Raw genomic sequence first — 23,270 nt, 5'->3', positions numbered from 1 at the left:
AGCAAAGTTTAAAAAGATCCTCTATGGTCCATTGCTACTCTTGCTGCACTTAGGTAAAAAATCTAGGCAAGTTCGGTGAGACTCAACCTATTTTGCAAACAAATTCATCCTACTGGGATTATCCTTGGTAAAAATAGAGACCCCAATATAGAGACAAATTATTTTGAAAAGAAAAACTGTAGTACACCTGCTACCAGACTGAACCACTGTTCATTATCTTTGAGCATTTATATTCTAATGGTAGACTGGACTGGACCCTGAATTCTTTTAGTTCTTCCAATTCAATTTTCTCCAATGAAATCATTAAGAATAAGAACAGGTCTGTTCCTGAAGCCATATAAGCTAGAGGTGGACAACTCAATGTAAATTTCATGGGAAAACCCTCGTGTCTGAGGTGTGGGCCATTCAGAGCTCACCAAATGTTCAACACCATCACTTAGAGACACTTAAACTGCAAAGCACAACAGCAAGTTGATGACTGTACACTGTGGACAGCTTTTCTCAAGATGTCAGAACAAGACTATCAATCATGATGAGACTCTTACCTCTCTTAATTTGTCCTTGCTTATGCCTGTCTCCTTTGCTTCCCAGAATAGTGCTGTACTTAGGATTTCACAAGAAGTAGCTTCTGAGAGTAAGTTAACAGTGTCAGATATTTCATGTCAACCACACTTTTTTTTTTTAAAGATGGAGTTTCTCTCTTGTTGCCCAAGCTGGAAGGCAATGGCACAATCTTGGCTCACCACAACCTCTGCCTCCTGGGTTCAAGTGATTCTCCTGCTTCAGCCTCCCTACTAGCTGTGATTATAGGTATGCACCACAACACCAGGCTAATTTTGTATTTGTAGTACAGACGGGTTTTCTACATGTTGGTCAGGCTGGTCTCGAACTCCCGACCTCAGGTGATCTGCCTGCCAATCCAAAGTGCTGGGATTACAGATGTGAGCAACCGCACCTGGCCCACACATTTTTACATAACAAGAGATCCTTTAGTCCATCCAAAGGCTGACTTTAGCTGCATCTTTAACACAACTTTTTCCTCAAATGTGTGGAGTTTTTATTATTATTATTATTATTCTACTTGTATACTTGCCTATTCCTCTCACTCCCTGTTTTAATTTAACATGGACATGCAATGCTAGAAAATAGAATTGCTCTCTACCAGCTAAACAGTGGGGAGCCTGTGCAGGTTCTGACACTTCTTGTTACACATGGATAAATACATCGGGTATTATAGAGACTCAGTTGTAAAAATCAACAAATGTGCTGCCTGGTTAAAGTGACTAGACTCTTCTGGCTTCTTCTTTGATCTATTCTATTGTAGTTGGTTTGCATCTTGCCTAAGGTGCATATTCCAACCTCTTGATATTTTCATCCTGATAGTCATACTGGTAGTCTCCCTCATGTGGTGCAATCTACAAATATTTCTATTTGTGTGCAGCCATCCTTCAAATATCAAATTATTTCTCTTGGGCTGTAATTTGAAAACTGAAAGAAATGTGTGGTTTATGGGCCGGGTGCAGTGGCTCACGTCTGTAATCCCAGCACTTTCAGAGGCCACGGTAGGTAGATCACAAGGTTCAGAATTCGAGACCAGCCTCGTCAATATGGTGAAACCCTGTCTCTACTAAAAATACAAAAATTATCCGGGTGTGGTGGCGCGCACCTGTAGTCCTGTAGGGAGACCCCCTGAAACCATTGCTATGGAATAAAAGATGAAATGCTCCTGATTGCTGTAAATACAAAATTGCATGCAGGATTGTGTAAAGAAAATGCCAGGTTGGGCTGCCAGAATGAGCCAACAGTGTGTGATGTACTTCCCCCTGCAGAGAGCCGATAAATGGACGTGTATTCAGGGACGTTTCACATCACCAAGATTCCTATCCCAGAAAAGCAGATGTTCATAGCTCCAGGAATGAAATGCAACCCTTGGGGAGAGTCTATTAATGGACACATGAGGGGCGCCTGTTCATATGGATAGGATAGGGTTATAAACGCCCTTATCTTGCCACAGCTCTTCTACGTCTTTTTAGGATTTAGGCATACTCCCTTCTAAGAATTTTTTGGTTTAACTGGTTGTCTAGCTTCACGTCCTCTTTCTATTGATTGTTTGCACCAGCTTTTCCTGCAACTGTTACTGCTGATTAATATCTTGCTAATCATGGGATATGGATAGACTGTTTTTCTGTTTTAAGGCTCCTTTAGAAATTACTGACACACACACTATGTTGTAAATTCTTATCTCTGTATACTCTACTTCTGCATACCGATGTTATGTTAAAGAATTACTTCATCCTCATGTGACCATCTCACCTCATAATCCAATGACCCTAAATCCCTCACTAACCTACCCTCGCCCTCACTAAACTTAATAATAATTACAGACAAGCAAATGCTGAGAGATTTTGTCACCACTAGGCCAACCCTACAAGAACTCCTGAAGGAAGCACTGAACATGAAAAGGAACAACCGGTACCAGCCACTGCAAAAACATGCCAAAATGTAAAGACCATCGATGCTAGGAAGAAACTGCACCAACTAACAAGCAAGATAACCATACAACTACACCATGACAGGATCAAGTTCACACATAAAAATATTAACCTTAAATGTAAATATGCTAAATGGTCCAACTGAAAGACACAGACTGGCAAGTTGGATAAAGAGTCAAGAGCCATCAGCCTTCTGTATTTAGGAGAGCCATCTCACATACAGAGACACACATAGGCTCAAAATAAAGGGATGGAGGAAGATCTACCAAGCAAATGGAAAACAAAAAAAGGCAGGGGTTGCAATCCTAGTCTCTGATAAAACAGACTTTAAACCAACAAAGATCAAAAGAGGTAAAGAAGGCCATTATATAATGGTAAAGGGATTAATTCAATAGCAAGAGCTAACTATCCTAAATATATATGCACCCAACACAGGAGCACCCAGATGCATAAAACAAGCCCTTAGAGACTTACAAAGAGGCTTAGAGTCTCACACAATAATAATGGGGGATTTTAACACCCTACTGTCAACATTAGACAGATCAACTAGACAGAAAGTTAACAAGGATATCCAGGAATTGAACTCAACTCTGCACCAAGCGGACCTAATACACATCTGCAGAATTCTGCAACAGGAATCAACAGAATATACATTCTTCTCAGCACCACATCACACTTATTCCAAAATTGACCACATGGTTGGAAGTAAAGCACTTCTCAGCAAATGTAAAAGAACAGAAATTATAACAAACAGTCTCTCAGATCACAGTACAACCAAACTATCTCTCAGGATTAAGAAACTCAATCAAAACCACAAAACTACATGGAAACTGAATAATCTGCTCCTGAATGACTACTGGGTACATAACAAAATGAAGACAGAAATAAAGATGTTCTTTGAAACCAATAAGAACAAAGATACAACATACCAGAATCTCTGGGACACATTTAAAGCAGTGTGTAGAAGGAAATTTCTAGCACTAAGTGCCCATAAGAGAAAGCAGGAAAGATCTAAAATTGACACCCTAACAACACATCACAATGACAAGAACTAGAGAAACAAGAGCAAACACATTCAAAAGCTAGCAGAACACAAGAAATAACCAAGATCAGAGGAGAACTGAAGGAGATACAGACACAAAAAACCCTTCAAAAAATCAACGAATCCAGGACCTGGTTTTTTGAAAAGATCAACAAAATTGATAGACCTCTAGCAAGACTAATAGAGAAGAAAAGAGAGAATAATCAAATAGACACAGTAAAAAATGATAAAGGGGATATCACCACCAACCCAATAGAAATACAAACTACCATCAGAGAATACTATAAACAACTGTACGCAAATAAACTAGAAAACTAGAATAAATGGATAAATTCCTGGACACTTCCACTCCCCCAAGACTAAACCAGGAAGAAGTTGAATCCCTGAATAGACCAATAACAGGCTTTGAAATTGAGGTAATAATTCATACCCTACCAACCAAAACAAGTCCAGGAACAGATGGATTCACAGCCAAATTCTACCAGTTACAAGGAAGAGTTGGTACCATTCCTTCTGAAACTATTCCAATCAGTAGAAAAAGAGGGAATCCTCCCTAACTCATTTGAGAGGCCAACATCATCCTGATACAAAAGCCTGGCAGTGATACAATAAAAAAAAGAGAATTTTAAACCAATATCCCTGATGAACATCGATGTAAAAATCCACAATAAAATACTGGCAAACAGAATCCAGCAGCACATCAAAAAGCTTATCCACCATGATCAAGTGGGCTTCATCCCTGGGGTACAAGGCTGGTTCAACATATGCAAATCAATAAACATAATCCAGCATATAAACAGAACCAAAGACAAAAACCACATGATTATCTCAATAGATGCAGAAAAGGCCTTTGACAAAATTCAACAGCCCTTCATGCTAAAAATTTCTCAATAAATTCAGTAATGATGAAACGTATCTCAAAATAGTCAGAGCTCTTTATCACAAACTCACAGCCAATATCATACTGAATGGGCAAAAACTGGAAGCATTCCCCTTCAAAACTGGAACAAGACAGGGATGCCCTGTCTCACCACTCCCATTCAATATAGTGTTGGAAGTTCTGGACAGGGTAATCAGGCAAGAGAAAGAAATAAAGGGTATTCAATTAGGAGAAGAGGAAGTCAAATTGTCCCTGTCTGCAGATGACACGATTGTATATTTAGAAAACTCCATCGCCTCAGCCCAAAATCTCCTTAAGCTGATAAGCAACGTCAGGAGAGTCGCAGGATACAAAATCAGTATACCAAAATCACAAGCATTCTTCTACACAAATAACAGACAAACAGAGAGCCAAATCATGAATGAACTGCCATTCACAATTGCTTCAAAGAGGATAAAATACCTAGGAATCCAACTTACAAAGGATGTGAAGGGCCTCTTCAAGGAGAACTACAAACCACTGCTCAGTGAAATAAAAGAGGACACAAACAAGTGGAAGAACATTGCATACTCACGGATAGGAAGAATCAATATCATGAAAATGGCCATACTCTCCAAGGTAATTTATAGATTCAATGCCATCCCCATTAAGCTACCAATGACTTTCTTCCCAGAAGTGGAAAAAGCTACTTTAAAGTTCATATGGAACCAAAAAAGAGCCCACATTGCCAAGACTATCCTAAGCCAAAAAAACAAAGCTGGAGGCATCATGCTACCTGACTTCAAACTATAGTACAAGCCTACAGTAACCAAAACAGCATGGTACTGGTACCAAAACAGACATATAGACCCATGGAGAAGAAGAGAGCCCTCAGAAATAATACCAGACATCTACAACCATCTGACCTTTGACAAACCTGACAAAAACAAGAAATGGGGAAAGGATTGCCTATTTAATAAAGGGTGCTGGGAGAATGGGCTAGCCATAAGTAGATAGCTGAAACTGGATCCCTTCCTTGTACCTTATACAGAAATTAATTCGAGATGGATTAAAGACTTAATTGTTAGACCTAAAACCATAAAAAACCTTAGAAGAAAACCTAGGCAATACCATTCAGGACATAGGCACGGGCAAGCACTACATGTCTAAAACACCAAAAGCAATGGCAACAACCAGAATTGAAAAATGGGATCTAATTAAACTAAAGAGCTTCTGCATAGCAAAAGAAACTACCATCAGAGGCAACAGGCAACCTACAAAATGGGAGAAATTTTCACAATCTACTCAACTGACAAAGGGCTAATATCCAGAACCTACAAAGAACTCAAACAAATTTACAAGAAAAAGCAAACAACCCCATCAAAAAGTGGGTAAAGTATATGAACAGACGCTTCTCAAAAGAAGACATTTTTGCACTCAACAGACACATGAAGAAATGCTCATCATCACTGGCCATCAGAGAAATGCAAATCAAAACCACAATGAGATACCATCTCACACCAGCTAAAGTGGCAATCATTAAAGAGTCAGGAAACAACAGGCGCTGGAGAGGATGTGGAGAAATAGGAACACTTTTACACTGTTGGTGGGACTGTCAACTAGTTAAACCATTGTGGAAGACAGTGCAGCGATTCCTCAAGGATCTAGAACTAGAAATACTATTTGAGTCAGTCATCCCATTACTTGGGATATACCCAAAAGATTATAAATCATGCTGCTATAAAGACATGTGCACATGTATGTTTATTGCGACACTATTCACAATAGCAAAGACTCGGAACCAACCCATATGTCTATTAATAAGAGACCGGATTAAGAAAATATGGCACATATACACCATGGAATACTATGCAGCCATAAAAAAGGATGAGTTCATCACCTTTGTTGGGACATGGATGCAGCTGGAAACCATCATTCTCAGCAAACTATCGCAAGAACAGAAAAGCAAACACCACATGGTCTCACTCATAGTTGGGAATTGAACAATGAGAACACTTGGACACAGGACGGGGAACATCACACACTGGGGTCTGTTGTGGGGTGTGGGAATAGGGACAGATAGCATTAGTAGATATACCTAATATAAATGACGAGTTAACGGGTGCAGCACACCAACGTGGCACATGTATACATATGTAACAAACCTGCATGTTGTGCATATGTACCCTAGAACATAAAGTGCAAAAAAAAATTTAAAAAGACAAAGGAAATTTAAAAAAGAAAAGAAGAAAATGATGGAAGCCCAAAACTATGGTTATTGAGACTAATGCTAATTCTTTAAGTTTTGATCATATTCTCACCTAAGTGAGAGTACAGACATTTCAAAATAGAGCCACACACACTGGATGTTATATACTCCCACTGAAATTTTAAGGATTCAGATAGCTCTCAAAACAGATCATATTTTTCTGTAAAAAGAAGATTCCATTTTACCTGAGTGAGCATAATAAGGAAGTCCGTCTGCTTTAACTATTACCCAAATAAGTGACCTGAAGTACTCTGATGTTAACCAATCAATTTATTTCAATGGCTTTCTTTGCAGATTCCCATTTGACAAAACCCACTGTTTTGCTATTGTATTGCCCAGGGGGAGTTATCACTGTATCTGCAGAGGGAGACCTGCCCCAAATCATAAATCACAAATAAAAGCCAATTACATCTATAACTACATTTGTTGAAATTTTGTCTTGTCACACATGTTCACAGAAAGCAGTGGTCAGTGGAGTCTCTCAGGCTGCATCATTCTCACTTTGACTCTCCTACCTTTCTCTTTCACTTACAAGGACCTTTATGATGACATCTGGAGAAACCCAGATAATCCACAATAAGCTTTCCATCTCCAGATACACAACTGCATCACCGTTGAACAGTGTTTTTTCCAAAAAAGTAAATGCATGTGCTCCAAGGGTTAGGATGGGATTTTTTTTTTTTTTTTTGGAGACAGAGTTTCACTCATGTTGCCCCAGTTGGAATGCAGTGGGGTGATCTCAGCTCACTGCAACCTCCACCTCCCAGGTTCAAGTGATTCTCCTGACTCAGCCTCCCAAGTAACTGGGATTACAGGTGCCTGCCACCATGACAGCTACTTTTTGTATTTTAATAGAAACAGGGTTTCACCATGTTGTCCAGGCTGGTCTTGAATTCCTGACCTCCTGATTTGCCCATCTCATTGTCCCAAAGTGCTGGGATTACAGGCATGAGCCACCGCACCCAGCCCGGATGTGGACATTTTTAAAAGGCCATTATTCTGCCTCATAAAGATCACTTTCAGAAACATTACCCAAAACAAAAATATGTTTTGCCTTCCTTCCATGTCTCGCTTTACTGTCTACACAAACCACAGTGAAACATATTAGCTCTGCTATGAAGTGCCTGCATGACCCTAGGCCCCTCATTTGACCTCCCTCAGCCTCTTTCCTCATCTGCAGTGTAAGGCTGACTCTTACTGTATCAGAAAATGACAGTGAAAGAATAAATGAACATGTGTAAGACATTAGTCACAGAGCCTGGCACCTGATGAGCCCTCAGTAAACATTCCTTTCAGTCCTTTCCTTTCACCATCCCATTTTTCTTGCCCTCACCCATCTTTTCCTTCAACTCCTTTCTCTTCAGTAACTTTCTCAGTCTATCCTGCCAATTAAAGAAGCCACACTACCCATTCTCTCATGACTCTGATGGTGTGTTCTTGTGATAGAGTCTGCTATTCATTCAAGGCAATGGTATTATGTATATGGAGATGTCTGTTTGCAACAAGAAATCCTTTTTATGTTCACACAAAAATTCATACACGATTTCTTTTAACTTACACATACCAGTCTCAATTCTACCCTGTTATTTCATACATGCGCTTCATTATTTTATTCTTCAGTCTTTATTTGTACACCTTAAAAATTAGGATAGTACAAAACCAAAAATAATGGCCTGGGCGAGAAGAGGGTATTCCTTTAGAAAGATGAATGCTTTCCTTTTTCAAGATGAATGCTATTTGCAAGGCAGCCCTGAAGCCCATTTCTGGGTTTGGCTTACATCACAGCCACTCCACTCTAGGACACGTTGTTAGATTCTCAGGAGATAATGATGGTCACGGAAGCCACACCCACTCTGAGCATTCCTACTGTTGGGTAAAGGAATGTTTACAGAATTTGTGCATGAGTTACTTCTCCTAAATTCTTCTACTCCTAGAAGTTAAGCTTCCCCACTAACCAGCTTCATCTCCAGCTGGCCTGCCTGGACCCTGACTGGAAAGTGTCTACCCCCTCTGGATGGCCAGGGTGGCACTTTTGCCTATTCCCATAATTATAATAGCTCACACACGGATGCAGCACTCATAATGCACCAGGCACTATCCTAAGAGCTTTTCATGTAGCTACAGTCCTGACAAATATCCTAAGTGCCACGATCCCCATTTTTGCAGATTTAAAAAAAAAAAAAAAACTGTGGCAAAGAAGTATGTGCCCACTGTCACCTAACTCCATAATTTAACCTCATCCTCCACTTCATCTGGTAAGAGGACACTGTAAGATTCACAAGGTCTCCTGAATGACATCCACCTTCAAAAATGATTTTTGTCCCATTTCCTTTCAGGATTTGACAGCCAGTATTTTGTTTTCTGTCTCATCCTTCACTTATGCACCTGTTCCCTAACACTATACTCACAACTGCACAGACCTGCATAAAAGCTAGCTTCTAGAAACCTCAATCTCTTTTGGAAAAAAGAAAGGCCAGGTTCCAAGTCTCACAAATAGTCATTTTTTATTCTATTGTCAACTCTTTGCATGGCAATTCTTTGGCCATAAACAAGTGCACTAGAAACAGAAAGTATAATGAGAAGAAAGTAGAAGGAGGGTGAGTTTCTAGATAGACACACAGGGAAAAGAGTCCAAATGCAGAAAAATTCATAAAATGCACCCAGGGAGTGTTGCTTTGAGCAATGACAGCCTCACCTTCCTCGTTCCACGGTGTTCATCTCTTACTTCCTTCTCAACCTGCCCTTCCTGGTCTTGCTTTCTTAGACCAACACAAACAACCTGGGAGCTGCGGTCAGATAGAGCACACAGCACTGAGTGGTAGGTTTGGTAAAGGCAGAAAAGGAAGAAGAGTGTTTGACTCATGAAGACCTCACTCACCTAGGTACATATCAACTAGGCAGGCAATAGATTACTGAAGTGCTTTGCAGGACTCATGGTGGTTACCCAGAATGACTGACTGAAGCAAGGGTCTTGAACAATTGAGTTTTATTGAGCCACAGCTTGAAGGTGCACCCTGGGAAACCATGAGTTGCAAAAAAACTTGGTGGCTTGTGTTATCTCTGAAGAGGTTTCAGGAGGCTTAGTATTTATATATTTGATTAAAGGAGAGAAGGAAGGATGGCAGAGATGGAGTGGGCAGAAAAACACTTGATCTAATCTTCTCTTTCTTCTGTGCCTCAGAAAATAATAAAGTTACAATTGGCATATCTTTCTTTCACAAAGAAATATACATCTTGAAATGCTTTGAAGCCAAGAAAAAACAATTTGTTCAGGCAATCATCCAGAGATGCCTGAGATCTTTGGCTTTCCTGTTTACCCCGTTCTTTTTCTTTTCTTTTCTTTTCTTTTTTAAGAGACACAATCTTGCTCTGTCACCTAGACTAGAGTGTACTCACTGCAGCCTTGAATTCCTGGGCTGAAGCAGTCCTACCGCCTTGGCCTCCCAAGTATTTGAGACTCTAAGCACGCACCACTGAACCTGGCTAGTTTGATTTATTTTGTTTTGAAAAGACGTGGTCTCCCTTTGCTGCTTAGGCTTGTCTTAAACTCCTGGTGCAAGTGATCCTCCTGCCTTGGACTCTCAATGTGCTGAGATTACAGACCTGTGACAGCACACCTAGCACCCCAATTCTTCAAATGCTCTCAGAGAAAGCACTGTAGAAGACGTTTGTGGCTCTATGTTTCATCTGATCCTACATGACTAGGAAGGCTCATTCTTAAGAAGTCACGTCCCATAGAAAAGGGGCTGAAGTCAAATTAGAAAGGGCAAAGGGAAGTCACAGCAAAAAGGGGACAGTATAATCCTGGAACCTTATTAAAGTCATACAACTGCTGTTTCAATTAGAGCAATTTGTTTGGCAAACATCGCTCTAACACTTTCAGTTGTATGTTGGCTCACCTGTAATAAGCAGTCTATAGTCTAGGTTTCCCAGAGTTTCTGAAACATCTTCCAATTGCAATTACAATCTGACACAGTTCTCTGAATTACAGTCTGAGCCCAGTGTTCATGTGTACCTTTTGTGTAGTCTACATATCAGCAGGCATAAAGGTTGTTTATATATAAGTTGTTATGATTTCTCCAGAAGTTTACATAAGTCGTCTAGTTTCAACTTGTGAAGTTTAATCTATCCATCTGACAAAAGGCTAATATCCAGAATCTATAAAAAACGTAAACGAACTTACAAGAAAAGGAAACGAATAACCCCCATCAAAAAGTGGGTGAAGCACATGAACAGACGTTTCTCAAAATAAGACATTTATGTGACCAACAAACATATGAAAAAAAGCAAATCATCACTGGTTGTTAGAGACATACAAATCAAAATCACAATGAGATACCACCTTATGCCAGTTAGAATGGTGATCACTAAAAGGTCAGGAAACAACAGACGCTGGAGTGAATGTGGAGAAACACGAACGCTTTTCCATTGTTGGTGGGAGTGTAAATTAGTTCAACCATTGTGGAAGACAGTGTGGCGTTTCCTCAAGGATCTAGAATAAGAAATACCATTTGGCCTAGTAATCCCATTACTGGGTATATACTCAAAGGATTATAGAACATTCTACTATAAAGACATATTCACACTTATGCTTATTGCAGCACTATTCACAATAGCAATGACTTACAACCAACCCAAATGCTCATCAATGACAGACTAGATAAAGAAAATGTGGTACATGTACACCATGAAATTCGATGCAGCCATAATAAAGAATGAGTACATGTCTTTTGCAGGGACATGGATGAAGCTAGAAACCACCATTCTCAGCAAACTAACACAGGAACAGAAAACCAAACACTGCATGTTCTCACTCATAAGTGGGAGTTGAACAATGAGAACACATGGACACAGGGAGGGGAACATCATACACTGGGGCCTGTTGGGGGGTGGAAGGCTAGGGGAGGGATAGCATTAGGAGAAATACCTAATGTAGATGATGCGTTAGTGGGTGTAGCAAAACACCATGGCATGTGTATACCTATGTAACAAATCTGCAGGTTCAGCACATATACCCCAGAACTTAATAGTGTAATTTTAAAAAAGGACCCAAATTTTAAAAGCACAGTTTTAATTTACAATATACCAAAATGGAAGAAAAATGGAAGAATATTCTGAAAACATTAGTTTTGAAACTTGTAGCCAGGAAAAAATTTGGGATTCAGTCCAAACTGTAGGTAAATAACAAAATTCAAAGAAGAAATCAACACATCTAAAATTTAATAACTGTTGTTCTGTTGTTTTCTTCTGAAAAACAATTATCTCACTCCTGTTTCCCATGTTTATGAAACAGAAATTATATGGTACCAATGTATTTCCAAAATAAGTTTTAGTCTTATACCTGGATTGTTTACATAAAGTGCAGCAAGAATGTAGATTCAAAGCCTCTATGAATACATACATGTTTTATATATATATGTATAAATATAAGAATACATACATATTCTATCATGTAGAATGGCACTAAAGTATATTAATGGCAGGAAATCTGTACAAGTCTGAAGAAGCCTCAATTCTTGTTTCTTCAGAAGAAAGAATTCAACTAAGGGTCATAAGGCAGAAGAAGAGACTGAGGCAAGTTTTACAGCAAAAGTGAAAGTTTATTTAAAAGCTTTAGAGCAGAAATTAAAGGAAAAAAGTACGTTTAAAACAGGGCCAAACAGGCGATGAGATTTCAAGTGTGTGGTTTGACCTTTGACTTAGGTTTTTGTATGTTGGAATAATTCTGGGGTCTCCATCTCTTCTCCCCTGATTCTTCCCTTCAAGTGGTCTGTCTGCATGTGCAGTGACCCACCAGCACTTAAGAAGGGAGCCTGTGTAGTGTGTTTCCTGGAGTACAGTTGGAAAACAGAGACCAAAATAAAAGCTATGTATGTAAATAAAATTGGTCTCCTTATAAAATCCTGTTATAAATTTCTGTCATTTTTGTGTTACCTTGGCATCTATTTTTAATCTTCCTTGAACACACCCAAATTCCTTCTCTCTCTCTCTCTCTGATTTGAGATGTAAATTTACTACCTATTTTCTCTAAAATTCAGCAAGGGCTTCCTCAGATAAATGTTAACTTTTTCTATTTACAAAAGCACAATTTAAATCCAACTTTTTTTTTTAATAGTTAGTTTTATGGATTCTATACATAAAGATTTAAACTCAAAAATCTAAAGTATTTCTTTCTCCCTCTATCATTATGCGCATATGTATATGTTCTATGTTGTATCACATATATGTATATGTCCATACCTGTGTTATATATTGTTTATACATGGTATCAAATTAATATAAAAATAAATGAGTACTTATCAATTAAGTAAATAATCCCAAATACTTTCCAACACATGTGATTTTAATAATCTTCAATAACAGAAGAACACCTCAAAAGATCATGCAAACCTATCTGCAGCCTCCTTATAAAAATTATCAGACATGAATTTCATATCCAAAAAAACTAAAGTTCATAAATAAAGGAAAGATAATAGTCTTTTTCAGACAAACAAATATTGAGAGAATTTGCCACTACCAAGCCAGCGTTACAATAACTGCTCAAAGGAGCTCCAAATCTTGAAACAAATCCTGGAAACACATCAACACAGATCGTCTTTAAGCATGAATCTCACAGGACCTATAAAACAAAACTACAATAAATAAATGAATGAAACCAACGTATCCAGGCAACAAATAACAGGATGAATGGAACAGTACCTCACATCTCAATACTAACATTGAATGTAAGTGGCCTAAATGCTCCACTTAGAAGATACAGAATTGCAGAATTGATAATAACGCACCAAGCAAGTATCTGCTGCCCTTAAGAGACTCCTCTAACCATAAAGGGACACATAAACTTAAGGTAAAAGGGTAGAGAAAGATACCCCATGCAAATAGCCACAAAAGTGAGCAGCAGTAACAATTCTTATGTCAGAAAAAACTAGCTTTAAAGCAACAGCAGTTAAAAAAGACAAAGAGGGACATTATATAATAATAAAAGCACTTGTTCAACAGGAAAGTATCACAATCCTAAATATATATGCACCTAACACTGGAGCTCCTGAATTTATATAACTATTACTGCTAGACCTGAGAAATAAGATAGACAGTAACACAATAATAGTGAGGGACTTCAGTACTCCACTGACAGCACTAGACAGGACATCAAGACAGAAAGTCAAGAAATAAACAATGGATTTAAACTATGCCCTAGAGCAAAGAGACTTAAGACATATTTACAGAATATTCTACCCAACAAGCCAGAATATACATTCTATTCATCAGCACATGGAACTTTCTTCAAGACAGACCATATGATAGTCCACAAAACAAGTCTCAATAAATTTAAGAGAAATGAGATTCTGGAGCAAGATGACTGGATAGGGAAAGCTCCAGCCTCCAGCTCCCAGTGCGAGCAACACAGAACACTGGTGATTTCTGCATTTTCAACTGTGGTACCAGGTTCATCTCACCAGGGAGTGCTGGACAGTCAGTGCTGGTCAGCTGGTGCAGCCTGACCGGCCAGAGCTGAAGCAGGGTAAGGCATCGCCTCACCTGGGAAGTACAAGGGGGAAGGGAATCCCTTTAGAAACTGAGACACATAACACCTGAAAAATTGGGTAACTGCCACCCTAATACTGCACTTTACTAAGGGTCTTAGCAAACGGCACACCAGGAGATTATATCTGACACCTGGCCAGGAGGGTCCCATGCCCATGGAGCCTCCCTCATTGCTAGCACAGCAGTCTGAGATCTAATTGCAAGGCAGCAGCAAGGCTGGGGGAGGGGCACCCACCATTGCTGAGACTTAAGTAGGTAAACAAAGCCTCTGGGAAGCTGGAACTGGGTGGAGCCCACCGCAGCTCATGGAGGCCTGCCTGTCTCTGTAGACTCCACCTCTGGGGACAGGGCATAGCTAAATAAAAAGCAGCAGAAACCTCTCCAGATGTTAATGACCCTGTCTGACAGCTTTGAAGAGAGCAGTGAATCTCCCAGGACGGAAGTTGAGATCGGAGAAGAGACAGACTGCCTGCTCACGGGGGTCCCTGACCCCTGAGTAGCCTAACTGGGGGACATCCCCCACTAGGTGCAGACCTACACCTCACACCTCAAACCTCACACGGCGGGGTACACCCTTGAGATGAAGCTTCCAGAGCAAGAATCAGACAGCAGCACTCGCTGTTCAGCAATATTCTATCTTCTGCAGCCTCTGCTACTGATACCCAGGCAACAGGGTCTGGAGTGGACCTCAAGCAATCTCTAACAGACCTACAGCTGTGGGTCCTCACTGTTAGAAGGAAAACTAACAAACAGAAAGGACACCCACACCAAAACCCATCAGCACGTCACCAGCATCAAAGACCAAAGGCAGATAAAACCACAAAGATGGGGGAAAAGCAGGGCAGAAAAACTGGAAATTCAAAATATCAGAGCACATCTCCCCCTCCAAAGGAACACAGCTCATCGCCAGCAATGGATCAAAGCTGGACGGAGAATGACTTCGACGAGTTGAGAGAAGAAGGCTTCAGTCGATCAAACTTCTTAGAGCTAAAGGAGGAACTATGTAATCAGCGCAAAGAAACTAAAAACCTTGAAAAAAAAGAAAAATGGATGAATGGATAACTAGAATAATCAATGTAGAGAAGGCCATAAACGAACTGACAGAGATAAAAACCACGACATGAGAAATATGTGACAAATGCACAAGCTTCAGTAACCGACTTGATCAACTGGAAGAAAGAGTATCAATGATTGAAGATCAAATGAATGAAATGAAGTGAGAAGAGAAGTATAGAGAAAGAAGAGGAAAAAGAAATGAACAAAGCCTCCAAGAAATATGGGATTATGTGAAAAGACCAAATCTACGTCTGATTAGTATGCCTGAAAGTGAGGGGGAAAATGGAACCAAGTTGGAAAACACTCTTCAGGATATCATCCAGGAAAACTTCCCAAACCTAGCAAGGCAGGCCAACATTCAAATTCAGGAAATACAAAGAACACCACAAAGATATTCCTCGAGAAGAGAAACTCCAAGACACATAATTGTCAGATTCACCAAAGTTAAAATGAAGGAAAACATGTTAAGGGCAGCCAGAGAGAAAGGTCGGGTTACCCACAAAGGGAAGCCCATCAGAAAAACAGCAGAACTCTCAGCAGAAACTACAAGCCAGAAGAGAGTGGGGGCCAATATTCAACATTCTTAAAGAAAAGAATTTTCAACCCAGAATTTCATAGCCAGCCAAACTAAGTTTCATCAGTGAAGGAGAAATCAAATCCTTTAAAGACAAGCAAACGCTTACAGATTTTGTCACCACCAGGATTGCCCTACAAGAGATCCTGAAGGAAGAACTAAATATGGAAAGGAACAACTGGTACCAGCCATTTCAAAAGCATGCCAAAAAGTAAAGACCATCAATGCTAGGAAGAAACTGCATCAACTAGGGAGTAAAATAACCAGCTAATATCACAATGACAGAATCATGTTCACACAAAATAATATTAACCTTAAATGTAAATGGACTAAATGGTCCAACTAAAAGACACAGACTGGCAAATTGGATAAAGTGTCAAGACCCATCAGTTTGCTGTATTCTGAAGACTCATCTCACATGCAGAGACACACATAGGCTCAAAATAAAGGGATGAAGGAAGATCTATCAAGCAAATGGAAAAAAAAAAAAAAGCAGGGGTTGCAATCCTAGTCTCTCATAAAACAGACTTTAAACCATCAAAGATCAAAAGAGACAAAGAAGGACATTACATAATGGTAAAGGGATCAATTCAACAGGAAGAGCGAACTCTCCTAAATATATATGCACACAATACAGGAGCACCCAGATTCATAAAGCAAGTCCTTAGAGACTTATAAAGAGACTTAGACTCCCATAAAATAATAATGGGAGACTTCAACACCCTACTGTCAACATTAGACAGATCAACGAGACAGAAAGTTAACAAGGATATCCAGGAATTGAACTCATCTCTGCAACAAGGGGACCCAATAGACATCTACAGAACTCTCCACCCCAAATCAACAGAATACACATTCTTCTCAGCACCACACTGCCCTTATTCGAAAATTGACCACATAGTTGGAAGTAAAGCACTTCTCAGCAAATGTGAAAGAACAGAAGTTATAACAAACTGTCTCTCAGACCACAGTGCAATCAAACTAGAACTCAGGACTAAGAAACTAAATCAAAACTGCTCAACTGCACGAAAATGGAACAACCTGCTCCTGAATGACTACTGGGTACATAACAAAATGAAGGCAGAAATAAAGATGTTCTTTGAAACCAATGAGAACAAAGATGCAACATACTAGAATCTCTGGGACACATTTAAAGCAGTGTGTAGAGGGAAATTTATAGCACTAGATGCCAACAAGAGAAAGCTGGAAAGATCTAAAATTGACACACTAATATCACAATTAAAAGAACTAGAGAAGCAAGACCAAACATGTTCAAAAGCTAGCAGAAGGCAAGAAATAACTAAGATCAGAGCAGAACGGAAGGAGATAGAGACACAAAATCCCTCCAAAAAATCAACGAATCCAGGAGCTGCTTTTATGAAAAGATCAACAAAATTGATAGACTGCTAGCAAGACTAATAAAGAAGAAAAGAGAGAAGAATCAAAGAGACACAATAAAAAATTATAAAGGGGATATCACCACTGACCCCACAGAAATACAAACTACCATCATAGAATACTATAAACACCTCTCATTATAGAACACTATAAACACCTTTATTTATACAAATAAACTAGAAAACCTAGAAGAAATGGATAATTTTCTGGACACTTACACTCTCCCAAGACTAAATGAGGAAGAAGTTGAACCTGAATAGACCAATAGCAGGCTCTGAAATTGAGGGAATCATTCATAGCCTACCAACCAAAAAACGTCCAGGACCAGACGGATTTACAGCCGAATGCTACCAGAGGTACAAGGAGGAGCTGGTACCATTCCTTTTGAAACTATTCCAATCAATAGAAAAAGAGGGAATCCTCCCTAACTCATTTGATGAGGCCAACATCATCCTGATACCAAAGCCTGGCAGAGACACAACAAGAAAAGAGAATTTTAGACCAATATCACTGATGAACATCGATGAAAAATCCTCAATAAAATACCGGCAAACCGAATCCAGCAGCACATCAAAAAGCTTATCCAACATGATCAAGTTGGCTTCATCCCTGGGATGCAAGGCTGGTTCAACATACGCAAATCAATAAACGTAATCCAGCATATAAACAGAACCAAAGACAAAAACCACATGATTATCTCAATAGATGCAGAAAAGGCCTTTGACAAAATTCAACACCGCTTCATGCTAAAAACTCTCAATAAATTTAGTATTGATGGAACGTATCTCAAAGTAATAAGAGCCATTTATGACAAACCCACAGCCAATATCATACTGAATGGGCAAAAACTGGAAAAATTCCCTTTGAAAACTGGCACAAGAAAAGGATGCCTTCTCTCACCACTCCTATTCAACACAGTGTTGGAAGTTCTGGCTAGGGCAATCAGGCAAGAGAAAGAAATCAAGGGTACTCAGTTAGGAAAAGAAGAAGTCAAATTTTCCCTGTTTGCAGAGGACATGATTGTATATTTAGAAAACCCCATCGTCTCAGCCCAAAATCCACTTAAGCTGATCAGCAACTTTAGCAAAGTCTCAGGATACAAAATCAATATGCCAAAATCACAAGCATTCTTATACACCAATAACAGACGAGCAGAGAGCCAAATCATGAATGAATTACCATTCACAATTGCTACAAAGAGAATAAAATACCTGGGAATCCAACTTACAAGAGATGTAAAGGACCTCTTCAAGGAGAACTACAAACCACTGCTCAGTGAAATCAAAGAGGACACAAACAAATGGAAGAACATACCATGCTCATGGATAGGAAGAATCAATATCGTGAAAATGGTCATACTGCTCAAGGTAATTTATAGATTCAATGCCATTCCCATCAAGCTACCAATGAGTTTCTTCACAGAATTGGAAAAAACTGCTTTAAAGTTCATATGGAACCAAAAAAGAACCTGCATTGCCAAGACTATAATAAGTTAAAAGAACAAAGCTGGAGGCTTCACATTACCTGACTTCAAACTGTACTACAAGGCTACAGTAACCAAAACATCATGATACTGGTACCAAAACAGAGATATAGACCAATGGAACAGAACAGATCCCTCAGAAATACTACCACACATCTACAGCAATCTGAAATTTGACAAACCTGACAAAAACAAGAAATGGGGAAGGGATTCCCAATTTAATAAATGGTGCTGGGAAAATTGGTTAGCCATAAGTAGAAAGCTGAAACTGGATCCTTTCCTTACTCCTTATACGAAAATTAATTCAAGTTAGATTCGAGACTTAAATGTTAGACCTAAAACCATAAAAACACTAGAAGAAAACCTAGGTAATACCATTCAGGACATAGGCATGGGCAAGGACTTCATGTCTAAAACACCAAAAGCAATGGCAACAAAAGCCAAAATTGACAAAAGAGATCTAATTAAACTAAAGAGCTTTTGCACAGCTAAAGACACTACCATCACAGTGAACAGGCAACCTACAGAATGGAGAAAATGTTTGCAATCTACTCATCTGACAAAGGGCTAATATCCAGAACCTACAAAGAACTCATACAAATTTACAAGAAAAAAACAACCCCATCAAAAAGTGGGCAAAGGATATGAACAGACATTTCTCAAAATAAGACATGCATACAGCAAGCAGGCACATGAAAAAATACTTGTCATCACTGGCCATCAGAGAAAAGCAAATCAAAACCACAATGAGATACCATCTCACACCAGTTAGAATGGCAATCATTAAAAAGTCAGGAAACAACAGATGCTGGAGAGGATGTGGAGAAATTTGAACACATTTACACTGTTGCTGGGATTGTAAACTGGTACGACCATTGTGGAAAACAGTACGGCGATTCCTCAAGGATCTAGAACTAGAAATACCATTTGACCCAGCCATCCCATTACTGGGTATATACCCAAAGGATTATAAATCATGCTACTATAAAGACACATACACATGTATGTTTATTGCAGCACTATTCACAATAGCAAGGAATTGGAATGAACCCAAATGTCCATCAGTGACATACTGGATTAAGAAAATGTGGCACACATACACCATGGAATACTATGCAGCCATAAAAAAGGATGAGTTCGTGTCCTTTGTAGGGACATGGATGCCGCTGGAAACCATCATTCTCAGCAAACTATCGCAAGAACAGAAAACCAAACACCGCATGCTCTTGCTCATAGGTGGGAATTGAACAATGAGATCACTTGAATTCTGGAAGGGGAACATCACACATTGGAGCCTATTATGCGGAGGGGTTAGGGATGGCATTGGGAGTTATACCTGATGTAAATGACAAGTTGATGGATGCTGACGAGTTGATGGGTGCAGCACACCAACATGGCACAAGTATACATATGTAACAAACCTGCACGTTGTGCACATGTACCCTAGAACTTAAAGTATAATAAAAAAAAAAGGAAAATTGAAATTATATGAAGTAATCTCTCAGACAAGAGTAGAATAAAACTGGGAATCAACTCCAAAAGGAACCTTCAAAACCATGCAAACACATGGAAAATAAATAACTTGCTCCTGAACGATCACTGGGTCAAATATGAAATCAAGATGGAAATTTAAAAACTCTTTGAGGCCGGGCGCGGTGGCTCAAGCCTGTAATCCCAGCACTTTGGGAGGCCGAGACGGGCGGATCACGAGGTCAGGAGATCGAGACCATCCTGGCGAACACAGTGAAACCCCGTCTCTACTAAAAATACAAAAAACTAGCCGGGCGAGGTGGCGGGCGCCTGTAGTCCCAGCTTCTTGGGAGGCTGAGGCAGGAGAATGGCGTAAACCCGGGAGGCGGAGCTTGCAGTGAGCTGAGATCCGGCCACTGCACTCCAGCCTGGGCGACAGAGCGAGACTCCGTCTCAACAAAAAAAAAAAAAAAAAAAAAAAAAAAAAAACTCTTTGAACCGAACAATAGTGACGCATCCTATCAAAACACCTGGAATTCCGCAAAGAGTGTGCTAAAAGTTCATAGCTTTAAATGCCTACATCAAAATGACTGAAAGAGCACAAATAGACAATCTAAGGTTACATTTCTAGAAATTCAAGAAACAAGAACGCACCAAATCCAAACCCAGCAGAAGAAAGAAAATAACCAAGATCAGAGCAGATCTAAATGAAGTTGAAACAAAATAATAAAAATTATAAATAAAATGTAAAGCTGGCTTTTTGGAAAAATAAATAAAATTGATAGACCATTGGCAAGATAACCAAGAAAATAAGAGAGAAGAGTCAAATAAGCTCATTCAGAAATGAAATGGGAGCCATTACCACCAATGCCACAGAAATACAAAAGATCATTCAAAGGTACTATGAACACATTTATGTGCATAAACTAGAAAACCTAGAGGGGATGAATAAATTCCTGGAAATATAAAACCTTCCTAGATTAAATCAGAAAGAATTCAAAACCCTGAACAGACCAACAAAAAGCAGCAAGAAGGAAAAGATAATTTGAAAAGTAACAATAAAACAAATTCCAGGACCAGACAGATTCACAGCTGAATTCTACCAAACATTCAAAGAAGAGTTGGTACCAATTCATTTGACACTATTCCACATGCTAGACAAAGATGGAATTCTCCCTAAATCATTCTATGAAGAAAGTATCACCCTAACACCAAATCCAGAAAGAGACATAACAAAGAAAACTGCAGACCGAAATCCCTGATGCACACAGATGCAGAAATTCTTAACAAAATACCAGCTAACTGAATCAGAAATATAATGCACCATGATCAAGTAGGTTTCACATTAGGGACAAAGGAATTGTTCCACAGACACAAGTCAATAAATGTGGTACAGCACATAAACAGAATTTAAAAATCACTTGATCCTCTCAATAGACACTGAAAAGGTACTTGACAACATCCAGCATCTTTTTATGATTAAAACACTCAGCAAAATGGGCACACAAATCCACAGCCAACATAATACTGAATGAGAAAAAATTGAAAGCATTCACTCTCAGCAGGGGATCAAAACAAGGATGGCCACTCTCACCACTTTTATTCAACAGAGTACTGAAAGTCCTAGCCAAATCAATCAAACAAGGGAAATAAAGGGCATCCAAATTGATAAAGAGGAAATAAAACTGTCGCTGTTTGCTGATGACATAATTACACACCTAGAACACCCTAAGGACTACTCCAAAAAGCTGCTAGAACTGATAAACGAATTCAGCAAAGTTTCAGTATACAAAATTAATGTGCACAAATCAGTAGCTCTGCTACAAACCAACATTGACCAAGCAGAGAATCAAATCAAAAACTGAACCCCTTTTATGACAGCAGTCATAAAGAAATAATAACTACGAATATATCTAAACAAGGAGGTGAAAGACCTCAAGAAAAACTACAAAACACTGCTGAAAGAAATCATAGATGATGCAAAAAATGAAAATGCACCCCTTGCTCATGGATGAATAGAATCATTATTGTGAAAATGACCACACTGACAAAAGCAATCTACAAATTCAATGCCATGCCCATTAAAATGCCACCATCATTCTTCACAGAACTAGAAAAAACAATTCTAAAATTCATATGGAACCAAACAAGAGCCAACATACCCAAATCGAGACTAAGCAAAAAGAACAAATCTGGTAGTGTCACATCACCTGACTTCAAACAATTCTCTAAGTCCATAGTCATCAAATAACGTGGTACTGGTGTAAAAATAGGCACATAGACCAATGGAACAGAATACAGATCCCAGAAATAAACCTAAATACTTACAGCCAACTTATCTTTGACAAAGCAAACAAAAACATAAAATGGGTAAAGGACACCTTATTCAACACATGGTGCTGAAATAATTGGCAAGCCGAATGTAGGAGAATAAAACTGGATCCCCATATCTCACCTTATACAAAAATCAATCCAAGATGAATCAAGGACTTAAATCTAAGAACTGAAACTATAAACATTCTAGAAGACGACATTGGGGAACATCACACACTGGAGCCTATCATGGGGAGGGGGGAGGAGGGAGGGATTGCATTGGGGAGTTATATATGACATAAATGATGAATTGATGGGTGCTGACGAGTTGATGGGTGCAGCACACCAACATGGCATAAGTATACATATGTAACAAACCTGCACGTTATGCACATGTACCCTAGAACTTAAAGTATAATAAATAAATAAATAAAAAGAAAATCCCTTCTAGACATTGGCTTAGGCGAAAACTTCATGACCAAGAACCCAAAAGCAAATGCAACGAAAGCAAAAATAAATAGGTGAGACTTCATTAAACTAAAGAGTTTCTGCAGAGCAAAGCAACAGTCAGCAGACTAAACATATGACCCACAGAGTGAAAGAAAATCTTCACAATCTATACATCTGAAAGATAACCAATAGCCAGAATCTACAAGAAACTCAAACAAATTAGCAAACAATCCCATGAAAAAGTGGGCTAAGTACGTGAATAAACAATTCTCAAAAGAAGATATACAAACGGCTAACAAACATATGAAACAATGCTCAA

The 23,270-nt window shown here is 39.1% G+C and overlaps 1 long non-coding RNA gene across 1 annotated transcript in view; it reads right to left on the bottom strand.

The window, feature by feature from the left end:
- Positions 1-244: 244 nt before the first annotated feature.
- The window catches only part of LOC117091929, a 24,296-nt gene continuing 1,270 nt past the window's right edge, over positions 245-23,270 (bottom strand). The window contains exons 2-4 of the long non-coding RNA XR_004440574.1: positions 18,871-18,874; positions 856-862; positions 245-671 (exon numbers count right to left, since the gene is read on the bottom strand). This is a non-coding gene — a long non-coding RNA (uncharacterized LOC117091929). The remainder of the gene's footprint in view (positions 672-855; positions 863-18,870; positions 18,875-23,270) is intronic.

This window comes from Trachypithecus francoisi, unplaced genomic scaffold, assembly GCF_009764315.1.
Source record: "Trachypithecus francoisi isolate TF-2019V2 unplaced genomic scaffold, Tfra_2.0 Lachesis_group12, whole genome shotgun sequence".
Taxonomy (NCBI): Eukaryota; Metazoa; Chordata; class Mammalia; order Primates; family Cercopithecidae; genus Trachypithecus; species Trachypithecus francoisi.
Note: the sequence above shows the minus strand (reverse complement) of the source record. Positions and strands in the feature narration are given on the sequence as shown.